The sequence below is a fragment of the Ranitomeya variabilis genome, chromosome 2 (genome assembly GCF_051348905.1).
Source record: "Ranitomeya variabilis isolate aRanVar5 chromosome 2, aRanVar5.hap1, whole genome shotgun sequence".
NCBI lineage: Eukaryota > Metazoa > Chordata > Amphibia > Anura > Dendrobatidae > Ranitomeya > Ranitomeya variabilis.
In genome coordinates this window covers 456,677,987-456,686,757 of record NC_135233.1, presented here as the reverse complement: position 1 = coordinate 456,686,757, position 8,771 = coordinate 456,677,987, and the positions used below count along the sequence as shown (strand labels likewise).

The 8,771-nt window shown below is 43.7% G+C and overlaps 1 protein-coding gene across 1 annotated transcript in view; it reads left to right on the top strand.

Moving 5' to 3' along the window:
- The first annotated feature begins 1,745 nt into the window (after positions 1 to 1,745).
- The window catches only part of PC (pyruvate carboxylase), a 473,285-nt gene continuing 466,259 nt past the window's right edge, over positions 1,746 to 8,771 (top strand). Inside the window, exon 1 of the mRNA XM_077287356.1 lies at positions 1,746 to 1,779. The gene's annotated coding sequence lies outside the window, so the exon portion shown is untranslated. The remainder of the gene's footprint in view (positions 1,780 to 8,771) is intronic.

The following is an 8,771-nucleotide window of genomic DNA, read 5'->3' as shown; positions in this document are numbered from 1 at the left end:
TATACAGCAGATAACACAGGATCCACCTTTCACAATAGGTGATATCACAGCTCACCTCCTCCTCCTGTACAATGACTGATAACACCTCTATATACAGCAGATAACACAGGATCCACCATTCACAATAGGTGATGTCACAGCTCACCTCCTGCTCCTCTTGTATAATGACTGATAACATCTCTATATACAGCAGATAACACAGGAGCCACCATTCACAGTAGATGATGTCACAGCTCACCTCCTCCTCCTCCTGTAAAATGACTGGTTACACCTCTATATACAGCAAATAACACAGGATCCACCTTTCACAATAGGTGATATCACAGCTCACCTCCTCCTCCTGTACAATGACTGATAACACCTCTATATACAGCAGATAACACAGGATCCACCATTCACAATAGGTGATGTCACAGCTCACCTCCTCCCCCTCCTGTACAATGACTGATAACACCTCTATATACAGTAGATAACACAGGATCCACCATTCACAATAGGTGATGTCACAGCTCACCTCCTGCTCCTCTTGTACAATGACTGATAACACCTGTATATACAGCAGATAACACAAGATCCACCATTCACAATAGGTGATGTCACAGCTCACCTCCTCCTCCTCCTGTACAATGACTGATAACACCTCTATATACAGTAGATAACACAGGATCCACCATTCACAATAGGTGATGTCACAGCTCACCTCCTCCTCCTCCTGTACAATGACTGATAACACCTCTATATACAGTAGATAACACAGGATCCACCATTCACAATAGGTGATGTCACAGCTCACCTCCTCCTGTACAATGACTGATAACACCTCTATATACAGTAGATAACACAGGATCCACCATTCACAATAGCTGATGTCACAGCTCACCTCCTCCTCCTCCTGTACAATGACTGATAACACCTCTATATACAGTAGATAACACAGGATCCACCATTCACAATAGGTGATATCACAGCTCACCTCCTCCCCCTGTACAATGACTGATAACACCTCTATATACAGTAGATAACACAGGATCCACCATTCACAATAGGTGATATCACAGCTCACCTCCTCCTGTACAATTGCTTTGCTAGGATTAGATCATGTGCAAAAAACTGTCCCATTTATTCACTATGGGGTTGTCGAGCACTGCGTTTGGCTTTTTCTGGCAGCTCCATAGAAAATGAATGCAGCAGTGGTCGGACATTTTGTTATGGGGATAAAAGTGTTAGCTCAGGAATGATAATTCCCCATTCTGCTGATTGGTCCTAGTGGTCGGACCTAAACCGATCAGTAAGTATCATCCATTTTATTTATACTTTGGAGAAACTTTATTTACTTTCTTCTATAGAACATGCGCTGAATTCCCCTCCCGCTGGAACCTCTTTACATCTGAACTCTCCCAACCAGATGCGCCCAAGGCTCAGTATTTTCTTCCAGACTTCATGGTCTTAAATGATGGCTGTGACCTGTCGACAGTTACCTGATACGGGGAAGGGAACCGAAATAGAAATTTACAGTGCGCTGATCCCATTACACCTCTGCAGGACTGTGACATAACGTGTGAACATATTTTACCTTAATAGCCGCATTCTGGAAATACATCAGTACAAAGATCTTTGGATTAGGTGAGGTCACACAGCTCCGAGCATGTGATTGAAATTATTTGGCCGGAGATTATATTTGGTAATCAGGGGAGTGGCCGATTTATGGTGTTTGCTGCTGCAAACCTCATGATTTAGAGTCACGGTTCATATGACGCTCACCCATTGTGCAGGGTTAAGGTAAGTGTGCCAGTGGTGGGGACATCTGTAGGCCCCTCACGTACTTTTCATCTACAGGCTGGTGCAGGGGGACTTTCTATATTTCCCTATGCATGCAGATCCTTTATACTTTCTTTCCCATGTGGCTGTTTTGCATTCAGGATTTTCCTTAGGGGGGAAGGAAACAGACAAAAGGCAAATTTGTGCTTTGAATCTCATTTTCCTCCATGAAAGATTGCTCACTGTAGTTGTTCATCAATGTTCTCCACCCAAGATGTTTTCTGCTCATCTAACATAACGAGCAGGAAAAACGATCAAAGTCATCGTCGTGATCGCTTCCTAACACTCATGTCATTCAGACTCCTACAAACTCTTTATAAGGGAGCGCAGAAATGAGAGGGGGGGAGGAAGACTAGAGACGCTGCAATCTGCCTGCACGACTCACTTGTGTCAGTGCCTGCAGCACAATGCTGAGACCAAGGCCTTCTCCGAGCACCACAATAATTGAACGAATAATTGAATTTAGTTTTCATCCAATTGGGGCTGCCTTATTTTGCTCGGATGTGAATTGTGACCTGCTTCATAGCAGTTTGTCCGAACAACAAAAAAAAGGTTAGGTTCTTCTTGTCTAATTCTAAATGGAATGTGATGAAAGAATCCATGAAGTCGGAGGAGCGTGCTCGAGCAAGCCTCATAACTTACATTTTATGTTTGTACTGTATATGGGATGGGCAGAGACGGGGACCCTGGGGCACAAGTGGCGGCCCTGTGGGAGACGCAGAAAATGAGGGCTGGACTCTTATAGTATGGCACCGTTATACTGTATCTAATGTAGATCTTAAATTACAAACTTATGACAGCCCTTAATTCCTTTTTACACTTCTTTTATACTCAAACTATTAGGGTTGCGCAAAACGATTTGTAGGACACTGGCCAAGTGGCCAAGACAAAAGTCCATGCAAACCTCCTCCTACTTGCCAACATTCCCACTTCTGAACAGTAGACTTGATGTTACCCACTGATCGACGTTGGACCCATCGATCAGAAGAGGCACCGGCGTTGCCAACTGGCAAGAGAAGGATGGAAAAGTTCTGGCGTATCCCCCACATATGACTGATGTGTTTGCTGGACAAGGGTCCTATCATTTTTTCCTCAATGCCAGTAACTATTATTTCAAAGATTTGAAAAATATTATGTAGACGACAAAGTGCTGCTGCCGATCGGTGTGTAGGGAGGTCTACATTCTGAAGCCCAATGTGTGTACAGAGCGGTGTACCGGATCAATAGAAACTCAACAGGTCCGTACACAAGGCTCTGAGCTTGGACTCATGCCGGAGCTGCAGGCTTCGGAGCAGTGTTTTGAGCGGCGATCAGTTGGGGTCTCAAGATCTAAACCCAAACCAATCAACAACATTTTGTAGACTCTATAATAATACAAATGTTTTGAAATGATGGCTATCTTTTAACCATTTTTATTGGCGGCTTCATGGATCCTTCCGTGATGATCGTGTACAGTAGGGTTTTTTCAGTTGACAAGTCTCCCGGAAAAAGCAAAGATGAGTCTTCAAACGTTCCAGGTGCCTACTAAACCCCCTAAAAACAAGCATTTCCAGAAAGCTTTTTTGTGGCAGATGTTGGGATGTGCTTTCTAGTGGGTATGGTGGGATGGTCTCAAAAAGGGATCAAGGTCATCAGAATGTTTTGGGCCAGATAACTGGTAAAAAGCTGGAAAGTGTGGCAATGACTATCCTGACCAATATTAGATATAGATCAACTTTATTGAGGTATTCTGAGGTTTGGAAGTTCAATAAAAACTGGTGGGACATAGAAGCGCAAATTGGGTGTTATCCAGACAACCGGTGTTTAACTAAGTGGAAAATGCTCTACTTGTGGTGTTATCAGGAAGCACAGCACTTAGAAGGTCTCAGAAATAAAAGGTCCAGCAGCTGCTGCTCTGCAAGTTGGAGGATCCAACTTAGAAGTGAAGAGATGTGGAGAAGCGGATGTGCTGCGCTGTTGGAGTCTCAACATGTGGTTCTCCTGATGAAGAAGTGGGTACATTTCGAAACGCGTTGAGAATAAAACTGCATTATCTACTCCATCATCTCGTGTCTTCTGACATCTTTATCTGTTGAGACATCAGTAGCGCAGCACATTTGATTCTCCACATCTTTTCATTTCCAAAGTTTGGAAGTTATCTCTTATCCATGGGATAGGGGATACCATCATGATCGCTGGGGGTCTGATTGCTGGGACCCCCACCGATCCTGAGAACCGGGGCCAGGTACAAATTGGTGCTGAAATTCAGCCCAGGCATTTGAAATCACAGGCCCTTGTTGTCCCCGTTCCCAAGAACCAGATGGGATATATCACTAATATTACGCTGGATGGAGGAAAGGAAGATTTTCCACAAGACCAATATTTCTAATGATACCCGTGGCCTGCTGGGGTAAGTGACGGAGTCAGCAACTTTGTGATCCATCACAACTCTTAACAGTATGGGTATCTTGAGAACACCTATTCTGTTAACAACGTAGCAGACAAGGCAGCCCATGACCAGACAGGCCCTTCTGACATTTGCCAGAATTGCCAGATGGCCAGTCCGGCCCTGACCGGGGCTCTGAAGAACCCTATGTAAATGGAATGGTGGTCGATCATGCACACTACCTCTACATTCATTCTTATGGGAATGCCTAAAATCAGTCGAGCGCAGCTCTGGCGGTCCCATTTTAGAATGAATGGAGCAACAGTGCACATGCTTGGCCGCCACTCCATTCACACGGAACTCTTCAGAGCCCCTGTTTTAGAGATGGGTATGGATATCACTTCCAAACTTGAGAATACCCCTTTATATAGGGATAATTCAGTTATCAGATACTAAATCAAATAGTTGCAAAGTATTTTAACCTTAAAGGCTCATGGACATGGACATATAACAGCTCAGTTTTGCATGAGATCAGAATTGATGATTCACAGAGGTACATGAGCTCTGTACTATACATGTGTTCCTCTAGATTCATCTGTATATACAGAGCAGTTCTTTTCCACAAGCATCACTTCTAGGAAAAGATTTCTCCGTAAACATGGAGTCCGATGGAGCCTGCATGGTAGTTCACGTACCTGTGTGCATTAGCTCTTTGATATACTGTACAATAAATCACAAGGCAGACACCATGGACACGCCCTGTGTGATTGAGCCCAAGGGGAGAAATATTTGAGGAAAAATGGCAGAACACCAGGTTCTCTGCACAGTAAGAAACAATCACATTCAGCTTTCACTTAGAGGTGAAGTTAGGACATGTGGCAGGTTGACATTTACTCACCCCTCAAGGGTGTCCTCGGTGGAAAATTACAACTTCGATCACATGCAGTTTTCGTAAGGTCTTTTTCAGACAGACTTGGACTGGCCCACAGGAGAACAGGAGAATCCTCCGGTGGGCCACCACCCTCTTATATGAGTAGTACTTGGCACTATTTACTTGAACCACTATATACAGACAATGGCAGCATCTTATTCATTTTTCAATCTATCCAGTTCTGTTATGATCCTAGTGGCAAGGATCGCAAGTCGGACTAGCTAAGTAACTAAACAGACTACAAACTCTGGGGAAGTGGTAACTGAATTGACCGCAACCTGATCCTATCCGCACACAACTATAGGTAGCTGTGGAACGTTACCTGAAAATCCTAGACGTCTCTTCACGGCCTGAGAAACTGACTATTCCTAGAGGGAACGAAAGTCCTCACTTGCCTCAGTGAAATGACCCCAAAGATATAGAATAGCCCCCCACAAATATTAACGGTGAGTTAAGGGGAAAGCACAAACGCAGAGATGAAATTAGATTTAGCAAATGAGGCCCGCTAACACTAGATAGCAGAAAATAGAAAGGGAACTGTGCGGTCAATTAAAAACCCTATTCAAAATATCCACGCAGATTGCTCGAGCCCCCGCACCAACTAACGGTGCGGGGGAAGCAACTCTGTACCCCAGAGCTTACCAGCAGCAAGAAATCACATATTAGCATGCTGGACTAAACTCATCATACACAGAAATCATATTGCAGACTGATGAGCAAAAAATAATTAAACAGAACTTAGCTTCTCCTGAAGAGACTGAAACCGAAGATAATCAGGAGTAATCAGAATAGCACTGAATACATTGACAGCCGGCAACAAGTAGAAGTGAAACAGAGCTAAATAGGAAACTCCCAAGAGAATAACGAGGCAGCTGATCCAGCCACAGACCCGCAGGATAACAAACAAAGCCACCAGGGGGAGCCCAAAACAAAAGTCACACAATACCACCTGTGACCACAAGAGGGAGCCTGAAAACAGAGTTCACAACACAGTTCATTGTTAAAGAAATTTGTAATTGAGGATAATGTCATATTTGCATGTAGCTGAAAAGTTGGGCCCTGGAGTTGGTTACTGGTGGGCCCTTGGGTTTCCGACATCTGTGATTTTTCACATGCCCCAAAGAATGGGCAGAGTTTCGTCAGTGTTTTGGATCAGAGTTTCGTCAGTGTTTGGTCAGTATAAGTTTTTGCCATCCTGAAAAAGAAAACAGCGAAACGAGCGTCGGGGCGGCAGGCAGGGATACCAGGTTTCCATTTCTAAGTAAGTTATCTTTAATTTGGGTCACCTAACTTAGGTTTATTATAGCACCTGGCATTTATCTTTTTGGTAGGGCTATGATATATGGCACTTGCAGATTTATAAGAAATTCTCTATATCAGCCCTAATGAATGCCCATGATAATCCAGTTACTTATATATAAAACGGCCCAGTTTGTGTTTTGCTTACTTTTCTGCTTAAAGGGCCAGATATTCTTTTTATTTTTATTTTTACTATATACAGCAACTTTGAATAAGTAATAACAAATATGATATGGATATATATGGCACCTGATATGGCAGCATTTGACATCTATATTTATAAATTATTGATGGTGTAAAATGTTATTTATAACATACCTGGTTATAATTCCCCTTTAACCTGCTTGGTTTGTGGTACTCTAATCCTATGTAAACAAATTTTGTGTGTATAATAAAATATTGATATTTTGTTAAAATACACTTTACCTCATTTGATTAATTTGCAACAGGGGTTTTTTGTGATATAGTGAATTTAGAGTTATATTGTTATGAGATCCTGCGGTATTTAACACTTTAATATGTAGCTGCCTCTTTATAAAGAGACCAAAACGTAATTAGGCAGTTATCTCAAAAGCTCTTTAATAGACTGCATGGGCTTTTCCCTTGCTAATCCATAATCAAACAGGCAAAAGGTCTGGAGCTGATTACAAACCTGGTATTTGCATTTGGAAGCTGTTGCTGTGAACCCACAACATGTGGTCAAAGGAGCTTTCAGTGGAAGAGATACAGACCATCATTAGGCTGAAAAACAGAAGTAATCCATCAGAGAGATAGCAGAAATGTAAAGGTACCTTCACACGAAACGACTTTGTAACGATATCGCTAGCGATCCGTGACGTTGCAGCGTCCTGGCTAGCGATATCGTTTAGTTTGACACGCAGCAGCGATCAGGATCCTGCTGTGATGTTGCTGGTCGCTGAATAAAGTCCAGAACTTTATTTGGTCGTCCGATCGCCGTGTATCGTTGTGTTTGACAGCAAAAGCAACGATACCAGCGATGTTTTACACTGGTAACCAGGGTAAACATCGGGTTACCAAGAGCAGGGCTGCGCTTAGTAACCCGATGTTTACCCTGGTTACCAGCGTAAAAGTAAAAAAAACAAACAGTACATACTCACCTGCGCGTCCCCCAGCATCTGCTTCCTGACACTTACTGAGCGCCGGCCCTAAAGTGAAAGTGAAAGCACAGCGGTGACGTCACCGCTGTGCTGTTAGGGCCGGAGCTCAGTCAGTGTCAGGAAGCAGACGCTGGGGGACGCGCAGGTGAGTATGTACTGTTTGTTTTTTTTACTTTTACGCTGGTAACCAGGGTAAACATCGGGTTACTAAGCGCGGCCCTGCGCTTAGTAACCCAATGTTTACCCTGGTTACCCGGGGACCTCGGCATCGTTGGTCGCTGGAGAGCGGTCTGTATGACAGCTCTCCAGCGACCAAACAGCGACGCTGCAGCGATCGGCATCGTTGTCGCTATCGCTGCAGCGTCGCTTCGTGTGAAGGTACCTTTAGAAGTGGCCAAATCAATAGTTTGGTACATTCCGCAAAAAAGAGAGCGTACTGGTGAGCTTGGGAACTAAAAAAAGGCCTGGAAGTAAATGGAAGACAACAGTGGTGGATGATGGCATAATCCTTTCCATGGTGAAGAAAAATCCCTCAACGACATCCACTCAAGTAAAGAACACTCTCCAGGAAGTAGGTGTTTCAGGATCTAATTCTACCATAAAGGGAAGATTTCATGAAAGCAAACACAGAGGGTTCAGAACAAGGTGTAAACCATTAATCAACCTTGAAAATAGATTAGACTTTGCCAAAAAAACATCTAAAGAAGCCGCACAGTTCTGAAAAAGCATTCTTCAGACAGTGTAAGGTTTTGAACTCAGCTGCGGTTGAGGTAGGCACAGGAAGCAATATTGCTGAAATGTCTGGGCAAGTTTCTTTAAAACTTCATAAACTGCTCAGGATAGCAAACAAAAGAACAGCCTTTTCCGGCGCAAAGTGAAAACATAAAGTAAAAAGTCCATACAGCATCCGCTCACTCAGGATAATGACCGGTTCTTTAGGCCTTAGCACAGACTAACACACAGGAGATCCACAGACCGAGACAATGAAGGAGACACTCGGTCTCCATTTTATCTGCCATCCAAGCCCCTGGGGTGGAGATATGTGAGCAGTCATTCCCCCTCATCTCTTATGATTGCTCGTAAAATCTGGCCCTGGAATGGAATAATAACCCTCTTAGCACTATATGTGCTGGAGCATGCTTCTGAGCTCACATCAGCGCAACTACCAACCGCAATGACACATATCTTCCCTCAAGGACCCGTCCGGCGGCCATCTTGCAACAGAAAGATTAGCCTGCAC